Source organism: Pinus tabuliformis, chromosome J (genome assembly GCF_031772625.1).
Source record: "Pinus tabuliformis cultivar Carrire ecotype Pingquan chromosome J, CPIR1, whole genome shotgun sequence".
In the NCBI taxonomy this organism is placed as follows: domain Eukaryota; kingdom Viridiplantae; phylum Streptophyta; class Pinopsida; order Pinales; family Pinaceae; genus Pinus; species Pinus tabuliformis.
The window spans coordinates 571034330-571052040 of NC_142295.1; positions in this window are offsets into that span (position 1 = coordinate 571034330).

The window sequence follows — 17711 nt, forward strand, 5'->3', positions numbered from 1 at the left end:
GTAGGAAAATAATGTAGATACAACACATGGGCCTACTGATGGTGGAGTGCCTGATCTTGAGACTGATGTTCAACTCGGTACTGAAGGTATTTCATGTGTTATAAAAAAAATTGTAGTATGAAATACAATTAAAAGTATTTAAATGCTAATGGTGTATTAATTATAACCTTTCTTGTTTCTACACCGTAGCATGTATAGGATGTGGCCAAAGAAGAGGAGGAACATATGGCCACATCCGAAAGTATTATGCTTCCCTCCACTATCAAAGCAGGTAAAGAACACTCTACTACTCTTTTTATTAATAAAACATTTGTAATAATAATAACTATAAATATGAATTTAACATTTCTTTCTTGTTGTAGTTGATGCTCGACCCCACTTGCAGTAGCATAGTCGTAGGAATAGGTCAGTAGCAAGACATATTACACTAGAGACCACAACAACTGAAGGGTATCAACATAAAGACATCATGGATAACTACATAGTAGAAAAAAATAAATAAACCTCACAAAAAATTATTTCACTTTTTCTATTTAGAGCCCTCTTTTTTGAGTACCACATTTTTTACTGAGAGGTTGAATGCCTCATGGCATGTGCACATGTAACTTTAGACTATCTTAATAAAAATTTGTGATTTTTCCATTGCAAAAAATTAGAACGATTTTGTTTCATATTATGTAAACATATTTTTTGTCATAAAATTTATTAAGATAAAATATTTTGTGGATGTATGAATGAATGATTAAATGATGACACCCTTAAAGGCATCATATATTTGTGATATTTCTTCATCCAAATTTGAGGTTATGATTAAATTATAATGCAAGCAATTGTTTATAGAGGTTCAACCAAAACCCATGTAAACTGAATAAGGGAGAAAATCTAGAAGACACATTCTAATATTTTGTCTCATATAAATTGTGGATTTTAAACATCTTGGTATACAAGTGTTGAAGCCCCGAAAATCGGGTCGACAACAAGGGGGATACCCACCCGGTCCGGACCTTGGTTGGCAGCTCCTTATCCGTTTGGTATAGCGGGTCCGACTGGGGATAATGGGACCAGTTTCCCAATTTAAGGGTGTGTGTGTGTGCAGAGTTGGATGATGCTGATCTAAGAGTACTTAAAGCTAATTTAATTCAAACTTTTAAACTAACTCTATGCTATTGTAATCTAATGAGAAACAACACATCTAATCTACGCTAACCTAGGGTGTATTTCTTCTATTATGCGATCTAAAGAGATTTCAAACAATAACTGGTAATAAAGATCATTCAGCTATCATAAGAATAGAAATCAATTAAGATAAACCACTTTGCATAAAAAGTTAGGCAAAACAGTTGTGAACAGCATATCGGATAATAAGTTATTCATATATCAAACATAAATAAATGACTCCACCGTACAAAAGTGCCAAATGGTAACTCACATATTCATGCAGTAACATATAAACAACTAAAAACTGTATATCACTTTAAGAATATAAACAGAAACGGTCAAGAGATAAAAGTACCATTTATGACTGGTTCCACTCATAAGCTTCAAGCAACAATGATTTATCTCTCCTTGCTCTAACATCTACTAAGAGTACAGAAGTGCAACATCAGTAGCAGATATCAAATGCAAACATTAATAAACCTTGATCCATCCATTCATCAAAACCCCCTCCGAGGGTGCAAAAGTGCATGTTCTGAGGACAAGTTTTTTGACAAATTTCTGGACCCTTCTTCAAATGCCTGAGAAGGGTTTAAATACTGCTAACTAATTAACTTAATTACATAAATTTAGGATACGGTTTTAAATGAACGCGCCCTTCTACTAAAGCAAAACTATTTCTAAAAATTGAATCTAATTCCTAACCATTTCTGTATTTGCTCCTTAGTGCTGCAAGCATGCAACATTCGCCTGGGAAGAGTCAGCTGGTCGTCTTCTGCTTTCGTTTGAGCTACGAAAATAGAAATAACAAGCGCTGGCACCACTTTCTGGTAAACTAGAAGATATTTTCGAGAATCTTCCTCTGGCTGGGTGTATTCACTGTGTGTATACTTGGTAATAACCCAAATTTCTCTCAAACTGATTCTGCTTTTGCTATTTCGGTTTCCGGCCTTGCGAATGACTGAACAAGTTAGGGACTTTGCTCTCTGAACAATTTTCTTAGCGATGCGTGATTAGCGCTAGGCGCTAATCGCGCATTGAAAACTGCCTCCGTTCTTTGTTCCGGGCTTTTCTGGTGCGTTTTCCTTCTTTAGCGCCTTTTTTCCTTTACCGGGCATAAGCTTCAGGATCTTTTGTAAACATGCTGCTTTTGTGTGCTTTTGACTCTGAGCATTGGATGGCCTATTGACATCAACATTTGTTGAGTGATACTCTGGAATCTATGGTCCTGTTGCATGCGGCATCCGTTTATGAAGGCATCTCTTCTCTGTTCTCCGAGCATTGACGCTTTCCCCTTTTCCTTAGATGTTTCCTGCACATTGCTTCATGTTATTTCCTGTCTTACAGTTTATGCAAAGGAAAAGAGTAATGATAATAAAGATTGATATGAAAGCTTTAAGCTCTTATGAATGTATAAAATCATGACACCCATAGCGAACTGACTCTTCGAAAAACACAAAACTGTCCTCCTTGAATACTTTGGCGTACATTCATTAATTTCTTTTAAGGCGCGCGCCCAATTTTGGTTTACGGACAGCTTTCCTTGAATACTGCGCCGAGGAAAATTTGCGATGGGTGATTTCTGCGACTCGCATCGCAGCATCGCGGATCGCGTCGTCAAGATGTGTCATCGCAGAAATTCATGATCGCATTTATCGCAAATCGCATTCATCGCAGATCACAGCATCGCAGCATCGCAGATCGCGCTTAGTCATTCAATCATTGTGTGCTGCTTACGTGATGTTGCGATATGCGACGTCGCATATCGGCCGTCGGAGATTTCTTAAGATTTTTCATTTAAGAGCTCTTCATAATGTATGTGATGCGATGAATTTCGCGTCGCTTCTTCGCAGTTTATTACGCTCATAAGAAAATGTTTTATTCTCTTCTCGCGATGCGATACAGTTTTAAGGAGTCGAATACAAAAATTTTCATAAAATGTTTTTTGGATTTTTTTATTAAGGGTCCCCATTTGCTTGGTGTTATTGCTAATACCAAACAAAGAGGGGGGTTGTTGGTGGCCACAACAATGGCGATTCACTGGGAAGAACCAGTTATCTCTGCTTTTCTATTGAATTTTAACTTCCAAAGCAGAAAAATTTTCATAAGTCTAAATTTTGTTATGGACAGATAGAGTACATTATGCCTTATCCTATCAATGATATTTTGTTTCAACATTTTTCTATTCCAATTGTTTGCTTCCTCAGGCTTTGTCCTTGTATTTACATCAGCCATTACTTGGTCTTTTAAAGATAAAATAAGGTCTTCTCTGTGTGCTGGCTTTTAAAATATGCTCATTTGTCGTAGGTAGAGCCTCTGCTGCCAGCAAGCGTCCATAGCCTCGACAGGGTTACCTGTTACCCAGCAATGATCCTTTATCCTGCTTAAGGCTATTTACAACTTTTCAGAGAAAAACCCATTTTGACACTTTTTTCCTTTTTTATTCTCTAAAGAACAATGTCTTGGTTTGGTGGCCAAATTATGACACAGTCATTCACTTGATTTACACTTTTGCTGAACAAGCTGGCTCGTGATGAGACCCCTTGTCTTTTGATTGCAACAATCTTGAGTCATTGCCCTGTTTTGGTGGACAGTATTGGCAAAGTCAGCAAGTTATAATATCTGTGATCATGATAAGCCGGCTCGTGATGAGACCTCTTATTCTTTGAGATATAGTGTTTTCTCGGATTGTTCCTCTGAATGCTGCGATTTTCTTTAGCAGGGAGGAAATCATTGTTTTTCCTTAAGAAAGCTCTGGACGACAATAATAGAGTTTGAAAACAGCAGTTTTACAGAGAATCTTTATTTTATTATTGATACCTTTCATTGTGCTGATATAAAACAATTTTTTGCCAAAGGTTGCTTTCATCAAATTTTTTGAAGTTGAAACTAGTATCATATCTAGGCTAAAGTTTTTTTTTAACTCTATCTGTCAATAATAAAGATCAGATTTTTCGAAAAATTTTACTATTTGTACAAGCGAAAAAAAATCAAAATCTGATAGAGAATTGGTGTCTTTTTCGTGAACCCCTGTAGTAACCATCTACAACTGGTTTTATTTATAAGGAAGAAAAGAAAAACTAAAACTATCCTACAAAATAGAAGAATAATCTTCTATGGAAAATATATTTTAAGGATCTGTCCATTAACAGGCAAAGAATCCCTTCTACCTGCTAAATCCTGCAACACAAATGTTGATGGGCCTATGACTTCTACAATCTGAAAAGGACCAAGCCACATCTTCTGAAATTTTGTATGTTTGCCCTTTTCTTCATGAGCCTTATCCCATTTCAAAACTAGATCTCCCCTCTGAAAAAAAATTCTGGTCATTATGCTTGAATCAAAAGAGGATTTTATTAGCGCTTGGTGATGAGCATGGGTTTTCTTAGCTTGTTCTCGTCGTTCTTCTAATTTAATTATTTCCATTTGTCTTAATTGTAAGGAGGAAGTAGATACTTCATCGATGTATTGTACTAAAGACAAGGAGGGGATCACTAAGTGAGTTGGGAGAACCACTTCCTTCCCATAAACTAAATTAAAGGGAGAAGTGCCGATTGAAGCTTTCTTCGTTATTCTATCTGCCCATAAAGCATTTACCAAAGTTTTGTGCCAATTCTTTTGGTTCTGGTCAACTGTTCTTTTAATAATCCTGATTAGGTTTTTATTTGTTGACTCAGCCAATCCATTACCTTGCGGATAGTAGTTGGCCAAATATTTCAGTTTGAACCCTCTTTTAAGTGCAAACTCAGTCATTGCATTCCCAGAAAAGTATGAGGCATTATCAAACATTAAAGCCGTTGGCAATCCAAACCTAGTGATTATAAATTGATCTATGAATTCAATGATGTTTTCAGAATTAACTGTCTTGAGAGGAACTGCTTCTACCCATTTAGTAAAATAATCTGTTGCCGTGAGGATGTATCTATGCTTCTTAGAAGAGTGAGGAACGATCTCACCTATTATGTCCAAGCCCCACTGACTGAATGGTTGCTCGATGTTTACCGGCTGTAGTGGCATGGACGGTTTCTTTTGCCTCCCTGCAATAGTTTGGCAGACTTGGCATTTCCTCACGTAACTGTGTGAGTCTTTGAACAACGTGGGCCAATAATATCCTACACGTAAGATTTTATGTACAGTAGCATCTCCAGCATAGTGTCCGCCTGCTGGTCCATCGTGGAGTTCCTGCAAAACCTTTTCGGCTTCAGTTTTCTCAAGACACCTAAGAAGAACAGAATCGTAATTCTTTTTAAACAGAACATCATTTATGAGCTGATATTGTTTAGCTTTCAATCTCAGAGCTCTTTTCTTAGTGTGATCCAGGTGTGATGGAGCATACCCGTTCTTAAGATAATAAATGGTGTCAGCATATAATGATTTTGCATCGTTTAGGCTTACCTCATACATTTGTACCTCTTCAGATGAATTTTCAGGAATTTGCGATGCTCCAGCCAACATTTTGCAGAAGCCTTGACCTCTTACAATGCTTGCTGGTTTGATCTCAAGGTCGTATTCTTGTAAAGCAGTGATCCAATTTGCTCTTTTTTCACCCACATCCTTTTGTACTAGAAGATTTCTTACCGCTGGAAACGGTACTATGACCTTAGTATGGGTTTTAAGTAAGAAAGGTCTGAAATATTTGACCGCTTTGAAAACAGCATATGCCTGTTTCTCCACGTCTGAATAGTTGAGTTCAGCACCTTGTAAATTCGAGCTAAAAAATGCAATTGGAGCTTCCGCTTTCTCTTGATTTGCTTGAGTTAGAATCGCAGCATATGATTTCTCTGAGGCAAATGTGTATAAGATAAAAGATTCTGAAAAACTCGGGGTTGCTAAAGATGGAGCGTTAATGATAGCTTGTTTGATCATGTTGAATGCTTCATGCTCATCTTGACCCCATTTAAAATTTGAATTCTTTTTAATCATGGTTTGCAAAGGAGAAACAATTCGTGAAAAATCTGGGACAAATCTCTTCACAAAATTGATTTGACCAAGGAAAGATTGCATGGCTTTTTTATTATGAGGTAGGGATATTTCAGAAATTTCTTTGATTCTGTCAGGCTCAATGTGAATACCAGATTTTGACACTATGAATCCTAGAAGTTTTCCTTCACTTAATGCGAAAAAAGATTTCTTTGGGTTAAGTGAAATCCCATACCTTAAACATCATTGAAAGATTTGTTTCAAGTCTTTGAGATGGTCGCTTCGCTTCTTGGAGTACACTGTTATATCATCCAAATAAATTACTACAAATTTATTGACTAAACCCTTGAATGCGATGTCCATGGCTCTCTGAAATGTACCGCCGGCATTGATCAAACCAAATGGCATCTTCGATATGCGTATGTGCCCCACTTAGTTCGGAATGTGGTTTTTAACTGATCATCGGGATGTACCAGCACTTGATTGTATCCTGAAAATCCATCCAAAAAAGACATTAGTTCTGAGCCTGCTACTGCCTGTAATATCTGCTCCATAGGTGGGAGGGGAAAATTTTCTTTTTGACAGGCTTTGTTGAGATTCCGAAAATCGATGCAGATTCTAATATCTCCGTTTTTCTTTCTAACGGGTACCATATTGGAGACCCATTTGGAATGTCTGACGGGGAAACTTATTCTGGCTTTTAATAACTTATTTAGCTCAGTTTTTATCTGATTTTCTAAATTGGGGTGGATTTTTCTGAGTTTCTGTTGGACAGGTTTTTCGTTGTCAATCATAGGGATAGTATGTTGAATGATAGAAGTGTCGTATGTCTTCAGCTCATTGTAATTCCAGGCAAAAACATTTTTGTATTGTCTCAAAAGACGAATATACGCTAGTTTTTCTTCAGGGGCTAGGCCGTGGCCTAGATTAACGTTTTGTGGTTTTTCATCGGTTCCTAGGTTTACTAATTCGTAGTTCAGAGTTGAACTGTAGAGCTTAGGATTGGTAGACCTTTTAAACCGACTTTTCAAATCGTATAAGTCTTCCAACTTAACCACCGATTTAGGTATAGCATTATCAGTGCTATCTTGTTGTATTTGTCGATCGTGATGGTCTTCGTCAATTATTTGATTGGAGTAGGATCCTTCAGAAGTGAGGAAATTTACAATATCAGGATCGTCATTGAATACTCTCCAATTTGTAATGTTGTCAGGGATGGACGGTCTAAAGATTAATTCTATTGAGAATCTATCTGGACTAAAATCCTCGGAGGGAATAAGTCTAGAGGCTACGTTAGCTAAAAGGTCTGCGCTCGCGTTTTGGAGTCTTGGGATTGACGAAATATTGAATGCTATGAAATGCTCAGTCAGATCTTGTACTAAAGATTGATAGTGTTTCAAATGACCTGATAGGCAATGTATGGTGTTACATACCTGTTTGACGACAATCTCAGAGTCTCCGAAGACTTGAAGATACTTGACGTTCAACCCGATTTCTTTGTATAGGCCTTGCACCAAGGCCTCATATTCCGTTGTATTGTTTGTGCAATCGAATTCAAGTCTGCACGTAAGCATGGTCTTATTTCCTTCTGGACTAATTAGAACGCATCCTGCTCCTGCTCCTTCGTTAGATTTAGAGCCATCAAAATATAATTTCCAAAACAAAGATGTATTTACAGGTTTATCTACAAAATTAACACACTTTGAATTATCAGTTTGGGAAAAAATTTCGACTTGGGACAAAACTGAATTTTCTAAGTAAGGTGATGTATGAGCATTGAAATTGCCGAGGAAAGAATCTACCGAGTAATTGCCTATGATACTGTTGTTATATGCTATTTCTTCATTTTCTCCCTCCAATTCCGTTACTATGTACTTCTGGTGTAAATCTCGTTCAACCTTTATTTGATTCGGTTTACCATTGTAGGGTAACCACATGTGCGGCCAGTCGGTTGAGAAGTATCCATGGAGTTTTTCGGACCAATCCCTGCTAAGAATCAAGCCATAGAATTCTGGGATATCAGATATTAGAATGTCAATAACCTGACATACCTTCGGGTTGGACGACAATCTTATGGTTACTTGATTAAGTTCACCAATCACTTCGACTTGAGATCGATCAAGCTGAACTATGCGCACTGCGGATTTTTGTGGTTGAACATTCAACTTGGCACATATTGATCTGGGTAAAATATTCGTTGAAGCACCAGAATCTACCAAACAATTGTGCACATTTTTATTGAAAATTTCATAAGTGAGAAGAAAAGGGGGAGTGTGAGACCTTGATCTTCCTCCAATCAAGGCGATGTCATTTGGATCAATCTTATTGATCGTGTTGGTTGGAGGTCTTCCCATGTTGTGGGAAGCTACAGCTGTAGGCAAAGATGTAGTAGGCACGACATGTAATTCTTTCATCATTATCTTCTGTTGATGTTTCAATTGCTCAATTCATAAAGAGTAATATTAGCCCTAGTCTTTTTCATGTCATCAATAATATTGTATTCCATTTCATCCGACACTATCAGTGTTCTTGATGGAGTTGTTTGATCTGGTTGGACTGGGCTAGATTGAGTCGCTTTAGTGGTCGTTTTCTTTGTTGCGACTTTATCTTTTGCTGCAGGGCTTGTGCCCTTCTGCTTAGGGGTAGTTTGGGGAGGATCAAGTTGATTTTTGCTTCGTGTGCTAACCGAAAATGCTTCTTGATCTTCTTCTTGTGGGAGGATGAAATCCCACATTCCTTGTAGTTCCACAACTTCTTCGTCATCGGTCTGCCCTTCAGTGGTACTCTCTTCTTCTTCCTCTTCTTCGGATTCGACATTTGAGATAGCGTTGGGTGGTTTCACATCCATTGAAGGGCCTCTTTTAAAAGCTCTGTAGGGCTTTTTTGAAGAAGTTTCTGCTACTTGTTTTTTTATGTCAATCATCTCATTGGACATGGTCTTTAATACTTTTTGCAATCCTTCCAAATCGAAAGGGTCTTTCGTTTGTTTCTTCTTGGAGTCTTCCTTGAAGGTGAATTTTTTAGATTTGCGTTCCTCTATCGCAGATCTCTTTTCTAGGGCTACTACGCGTCTCTCTACTGCTATCTCCTCTGTCAGGTTTTCAACTAAGGTTGTTTTATTTGCCCTATCCATGAAGATTGCTAAGTTTGATGGTAAGGCCGTAATATACCATTCACATCGTACTTCTTCGCTGGGTTGGGAAGCAGTGGGAATTTTGTTGAGGATCTTATTGAACCGTAAATTGAAATCTTTGATGGGTTCTCTAGCCTCAGCTTTAAGATTGGATAGGTCATTGATTAACGTTGTCGTTGATCTGTCATCACCAAACTTGGTAAGGAATTGACTTTGAAAAATGTCCCAACTTGTGATAGACCCGGAGGGTAATGAAAAGTACCATGACCCGGTTGTTCCTTGCATTGTATAGGGAAAAATCCGGACAATAGCATCCTCGTTGGTAACTCCGTTGAGATTGACAAAAAGCATGAAATTGTTAATGTGCTCTTCAGCTAGCATGCCTGCTTCTGGATTGAATTTGGGTAGCCATTTCTCAGGATGGGCCGGTATTTGGCTCAGGGGTGGAGGCATTAAAACTGCCCCAGGATTGTTCCATGGAGACTGGGCCATCGTTGAGCTGCTAGTAAATGAAAGTGCAGAGGATGATCCCTGAGGCTGGGAAGATGAAGATATTATGATCTTAGATGATGGAAGAATAGGGGTTGTGGAAGATGGATGGGTGGTTTGGAATGAAGATGTGGGTGGCTGACTTCGCGGTGAGGGAGTTGAAATGGACGATGTAGATGAAAGAGTCTCATTGTCAGACTCTTGTGGTGTTTTCCTTGCTCTTTTCCTAGTGGGGAGAGGGAATTCAAATGGCTGGATGCCAAATTTTTCACTCTTTAATCTGGTCAGAGGATGAGCAGGATTGTACTGTGAAGTCACGCTACTTTGAGATTTATCAGACCTCTGTGTAGAAATAGAAAATCCCTGGAGTTTGCGAATCAGAGTTTGAACTTCAGGGGGTTCAATGGTAGATTGGTCTGAAATATTAGGGTATGTAGCAGCGATTAATACTCGAGCGACTTCTGACTCTGGATTTAAACGTATTGGGAAGTCGGGGGAGTTGATGAGGGCGATTTACTCTCAGAATGGTATTTAGATTTTGATTTAGGTGCCATTCATAGTTCGGGCCCTCCTTCTAGCGCCAAATATGTTGAAGCCCCGAAAATCGGGTCGACAACAAGGGGGATACCCACCCGGTCCGGACCTTGGTTGGCAACTCCTTATTCATTTGGTATAGCGGGTCCGACTGGGGATAATGGGACCAGTTTCCCAATTTAAGGGTGTGTGCGTGTGCAGAGTTGGATGATGCTGATCTAAGAGTACTTAAAGCTAATTTAATTCAAACTTTTAAACTAACTCTATGCTATTGTAATCTAATGAGAAACAACACATCTAATCTACGCTAACCCAAGGTGTATTTCTTCTATTATGCGATCTAAAGAGATTTCAAATAATAACTGGTAATAAAGATCATTCAGCTATCATAAGAATAGAAATCAATTAAGATAAACGACTTTGCATAAAAAGTTAGGCAAAACAGTTGTGAACAGCATATCGCATAATAAGTTATTCATATCAAACATAAATAAATGACTCCACCGTACAAAAGTGCCAAATGGTAACTCACACATTCATGCACTAACATATAAACAACTAAAAACTGTATATCACTTTAAGAATATAAACAGAAACGGTCAAGAGATAAAGTACCATTTATGACTGGTTCCACTCATAAGCTTCAAGCAACAATGATTTATCTCTCCTTGCTCTAACATCTACTAAGAGTACAGAATTGCAACATCAGTAGCAGATATCAAATGCAAACATTAATAAACCTTGATCGATCCATTCATCAAAACCCCCTCTGAGGGTGCAAAAGTGCATGTTCTGAGGACAAGTTTTTTGACAAATTTCTGGACCCTTCTCCAAATGCCTGAGAAGGGTTTAAATAATGCTAACTAATTAACTTAATTACATAAATTTAGGATACGGTTTTAAATGACCGCCCTTCTGCTAAAGAAAAACTATTTCTAAAAAATGAATCTAATTCCTAACCATTTCTGTATTTGCTCCTTAGTGCTGCAAGCATGCAACATTCGCCTGGGAAGAGTCGGTTGGTCGTCTTTTGCTTTCGTTTGAGCTACGAAAATAGAAATAACAAGCACTGGCACCACTTTCTGGTAAACTAGAAGATATTTTCGAGAATCTTCCTCTGGCTGGGTGTATTCACTGCGTGTATACTTGGTAATAACCCAAATTTCTTTCAAACTGATCCTGCTTTTGCTATTTCGGTTTCCAGCCTTGCGAATGACTGAACAAGTTAGGGACTTTACTCTCTGAACAATTTTCTTAGCGATGCGTGATTAGCGCTAGGCGCTAATCGCGCATCGAAAACTGCCTCCGTTCTTTGTTCCGGGCTTTTCTGGTGTGTTTTCCTTCTTTAGCGCCTTTTTTCCTTTATCGGGCATAAGCTTCAGGATCTTTTGTAAACCTGCTTTTGTGCGCTTTTGACTCTGAGCATTGGATGGCCTATTGACATCAGCATATGTTGAGTGATACTCTGGAATTTGTGGTCCTGTTGCATGCAGCATCCGTTTATGAAGGCATCTCTTCTCTGTTCTCCGAGCATTGACGCTTTCCCCTTTTCCTTAGATGTTTCCTGCACATTGCTTCATGTTATTTCCTGTCTTACAGTTTACGCAAAGGAAAAGAGTAATGATAATAAAGATTGATATGAAAGCTTTAAGCTCTTATGAATGTATAAAATCATGACACCCATAGCGAACTGACTCTTCGAAAAACACAAAACTGTCCTTCTTGAATACTTTGGCGTACATTCATTAATTTCTTTTAAGGCGCGCACCCAATTTTGGTTTACGGACAGCTTTCCTTGAATACTGCACCGAGGAAAATTTGCGATGGGTGATTTCTACGACTCACATCGCAGCATCGTGGATCGCGTCGTCAAGATGTGTCATCGCAGAAATTCATGATCGCATTTATCACAAATCGCATTCATCGCAGATCGCAGCATCGCAGATTGTGCTTAGTCATTCAATCATTGTGTGCTGCTTACGCGATGTTGCGATATGCGACGTCGCATATCAGCCGTCGGAGATTTCTTAAGATTTTTCATTTAAGAGCTCTTCATAATGTATGCGATGCGATGAATTTCGCGTCTTTTCTTCGCAGTTTATTACGCTCATAAGAAAATGTTTTATTCTCTTCTCGCGATGCGATACAGTTTTAAGGAGTCAAATACAAAAATTTTCATAAAATGTTTTTTGGATTTTTTTATTAAGGGTCCCCATTTGCTTGGTGTTATTGCTAATACCAAACAAAGAGGGGGGTTGTTGGTGGCCACAACAACAAGTCATTTTGAATATGTACAACCCTTATGACTACTAGGAAAGCCAATGAATCTTTCATAGATTATAACACTAGTTTCCATAAGATTTGTAATTACAACTACCATGCATTGAACTTGTTTTGAATGTACCAACATTTGTTAAATCAACCACCCATTTTAGTCTTGGGGATGAGATACTTATAAACACTTTCCTAGTGAAGGATTTGATCGTAACTCCCAATCTGAGTTTGTGGACTAATGGATTATTATAGTGCAATATACATAACCTTTAGGATTTTCCATCCACAATATTGTGTTAAAATACTTCTAACATTCTTTTTAATAAAAGATCTGATGCCTTCCTTTCCTTGAATAATACCTTTCTTCTCTTCTCCTTGAACTACTCCCTTAGTTGTGATGCCTCAATCAACCTTCCAAATTAATAGTGAAGGGTTTATATCTTTCACACTTTTTTACTTTAATATTTGACACTTTCTTGATATTTATATCCTTCCATGGCTTTGGTTACATATCAATGTGATGGGTCGTTCATATATTATAGCCCAATACAATCATCATAGTTTCATAGTTGATCCATCTTATCTAGAACAAATAGGTTGGTAGATAATCACTTTGGTCCATACATATAGAGAGACAGATAGGGTTAGGCTATACACCAGGGACGTGATATCCCACTTGGGATTGATAACCCTTGTTCACTAACCTCAAACACAAGGAGGGCATAGAATACCATATATTTGTGGTATAAGTCAATTAACTCTGTTACGAACACCAAGAGCCTATAATCAAATTTATGTGTTAAAGTAAGCCTTCACACAATTTGTGCCCATGATAAGTCAATCATATAATAATTTTTATACCTATCCCACTCCACCATACACTACCACGCTCCTAATTTAGGTGTTGGCTACTCCTGCTTCAATGCCTAATCACAACAATTTGTGAATATGATGAAAATTTAAGTACATATGTGTGTAATGTCCATCATGGGATGTATGATTTTTCTCCCCTAATTTCTCGTCAGTGATTATAACCTTAAATGGGCTAGCACTGGTCTATCTCATCATCTCATGAATTACCCTTTCTGCATATTATATGCATGAATTCATGGAAGGACATCCCCTCTACCTATCCTATGATTGATTGTGACAACAAGTGAATAAAGGAAAATTGACAGATCTTTGTTGAAAAGATCCCATAATTATAAATTGTACTTTGTGCACCTATTCTCACAATCAAGCATATGCTAGGTAGAGGGGATGTCTTACCATAAATTCATGCATATAATCCATATAAGGGGTCATCTATGAGAAGTGTGAAGTGATGATTATAGACATGGTAAATTTTCATCTATCGGGTCATTTTGAGATGGTGATGACAAACCAATGCTAGCCCTTTCAAGGTTATAATAATTGATGGGCAATGTGTGGATGACAATTCATACATTTCATCTTGGATATTACATTCATATGTATTTAAATTGTCATCATAATCACAAATCGTTGTGAATTTACAACTAATATATGTTATAATTTTCTTAGATTGATATAGATTAGAAAATGCAACCAATATATAGTCTATAGATTAGTTACAATAAATATAGTAGAAAATATAGCAACCATTCCAACAATGTCGACTAGTGCACGAGGTAAATAAAACTCTAATGCTATTTGTATTACTTAATAATAACAAAAAATATCAATTTAACATTTCTTTCTTGTTACAATTGAGGATCCGCCCCTCTTGGAGTAGCCTTGGCAATGTCATGAGTACACGACCAGGCCATAAAAAATAAATAAAAAGAAAAAGAAATTATTGCAATAGTTTTATCACTAGAAACATCACGTACCATATTATGAAAACATATTTTTGATGATAAATGTTTTTGAGATGAAGTATTTCATGTCATGATTAATGAATGAAAGTTATGTGTTAATGAATAATTGCTATATGTCTCTTTATGTACATGATCTTGCGTCTTATTATGTAAACATATTTTTTATGATAAAATTCATTGAGATGAAATATTTTGTGGATTTACAAATGAATGAATGTTCGCTATTTTTCTTATGTATTTATATGTCTTGCTTTCAACTATTTCCTATATAGTAGATAGATTGGGTACTGGGGAATTGAGAGTGATGTGGGGGGGGAGGGAGAGGGACCATGAGAGATTCCACCTTCACGTGGTTGGCCTTGTTCAGTAGAGAATAGACTAGGATTTGGATAGACTTTGAGAAAAAAACCCTCAATCCAACAAAACAACAACAAAGTCAATGTTGACTTCATTGTTGCTTCGTTGAGTGGAGGGAGGTTTACTCCAAAATTAAACTACTCCAACAATTTATTCTCAAAACCAAGAGGAGGTCATTTAGGTATTCATGCATGCAAGCCCTTTAATTATTATTTATTCATGCAATTAAATTTAATATTTGGTCAAATTTAATCTAAGTTTTCCTCATTGATCTCATGAATATGTGTAGGACAACTAGTTTCAATTTAGATGTTGAAGTGGAACAAATATCTGAATAAAATGGCTCAAAATGTTAAGGGTTGAGGTGAGATAACAAAATTTGTTTAATAATTGTGTTGTATGTCTTGGCCGAGTGGGAGTTACATAAAGTTTTATAATAAATAACAAACTTTTCCATGAAAATAATTCATGTAGTATTTTTCTTTCTTTGACAATTGCATTTTTATTTGAGTGAAAGGCCATAAACTATCACTTTTCATGTAGGGAAGTAGCAGAAACACTTACTCTATTAATCGATCATAAGGCACTAGTATGATTTTTCTTCTATTTTATTAATTATTTATCACATCTAACTTCTACTCCCTTTGTTTTGTAGGCACTTTCATTTGCATATCTAGATTTGAAAGATTAACCAGGGTTGGAGTCATATACGCAAAAAAAATCTCATTGAAGTATTTCTCAACTTTAGCCCACCAAGAGCTTGGTACTAGGTGTGTGATTTAGTTTTGCATTGCATTTGATTTCAAGCAATTTTTTATTTCTACATTGCAAATCTTCCAAGACCATAGATGTTGAGAAAAACTAGGGCAAATAGAATTAGGGTTTCTTTTATAATATTTTCTCTTGTTATATTTATAATTCTTGTGATATAATGTTAGTTCATCATCATAATTATTATTTTGTATTCATCATCAAGACAATTCCAATAAATAATATCATAATGCAAACAATAACACAAGAAATAGGCTTCAAGCTAGGGAAAAACCCCTCCATAGGGGAAAACCCCAAAAACTTCTCTTCTTATAGAAATTCAAGGAATACCTCCAAGACCTTTGATCAAGACAACCCACCAAGTGATAGGCCAGCCAACAAAACAACAATGCTTCTCTCTATAACTCAGTTTGATGCTCCTCCCTAGCTCAAAATTTGAACATAGGTAGCTTTCTTCCCATACGTGTGAGCTTGTCAAACAAAGAATTAATGCACAAACCAAACAAATAGTCCTTATTTATTTCCTCGCTATCCTTCACCTCTTTCTCGCTCTGAATTTACCTCAAACTTCTTGAAGAGACCGAATTACTTATGTGACTCAAATGAGGTCTAATACCTCTATTTTATTGAGAAATTGTTGAAAATAATACTAAGAAGGAGGGGGGGCTGTGGGTGAATCAGTATTAGCAAATCAATATAACTTTTTCATTTCATACTCTAATTCATATACGCTACTTCAGTTAAGGGAACCCGCATGTACACGCAACTGTGTTTAATGCAACTAGCATATATCCAATAAACTTATGATTCAGTTAATCCATCATATGTTGATCTTTAATTAGTGCATCAGAACTTCATTAACCATATAAACAGTAAACAGGTGCAGTAAAACAGAACAGATCATCACACATAAGAAACACACATGAACACCATGATACAAGGTGGAAACCCAATGCGAGACAAAAACCACCTGCTATCATCTTCCTTTAATATAATAAAAACATGTTTACAATCTTGTACTGGTGCAGACTCATACCAGTACATAAGCACCGACCTGCAGAAGGCTACAACCTTCTCTCGTTCTCTAGCTACCACTGGAAGGGAGCTACAACCCCCTGGCTCTTGTACTAGCCGATATATTTACTAGTACGTAGGTGCCAGCCTACAGAAGGCTACGAACTTCTCTCTTTCCTCCAGGGACTGCGTTTCATAAATTTTCAGAATGGATCCATCAGTAACATCAAAGCACAAAAGCAATCACCGCTGCAATACAACCATCAACTATATCCGCATCATCAATCTCTGAATCACCCAACAACTAAATCACTGAAACCCTGTTATCAAAACATAGTCACTGAACACAGAGCAGAACCCAGAACTCTGCAACAACCACTTGAACCAATAGCAACCTCAAATATCAAATCTCATAATGTATACGCTACTTGGCTGTGTCAAACCAGCGTGTATATGCCCTTTTACCAAGGAAAACTTGTGTACAGATCTACAAATAGCTACTCATAACTTTGCCGCCATACCAGACATCAGTCATACCCAGATCATAACATTTATACAATAAAATATGCATCAGTAATTCAGATCTTCTCTATCCATGATCAAACCACATAATGATAAGACATTCCAAGCCTTAAGATCCCGATCCATCATCCATCATCAATCGCATAGGTGCATCCTTGGTTCAGATCAAGCAAAGCATCACTAACCCATAACCTGCATATTGGATCTCACACTTCATCAGATATTCAATCCTTTCACATCTTTCACACCTTGGCCTAATGTTATTCTCCTCCTTATATAGGTTTAGGCCTCTCTCAATACCATGGTCCAAAACCACGTAGGACCAATACCTTGGACCCAATACCTAGGGTCAATAACTTGAACCAAATACCATGGACCAATACCATGGATCAAAATACCATGGACCAAATACCACGGACCAAAACTTAGTTTTCCAACATGTACTCACCTTTCCTTCTGTGAAACCGCGTGTGTACGTTATATGCTCCTTTTGGTCTGTTAACCCACGTGTATATGCTGCTTTGTCCAGGTGAACCTGCGTATACCTCTCTCTGATCATTAATTCTTTGCTCTTGACCTACTTCACTATGATCTATCATTTGAGTGAGTTGCCATCAAGGACAACACCTGTATCATACCTGTATCATAATGCTAACAATCTAGGGCATTATGTGCATTAGATTCTTCAATTTGATTCCTCTTAT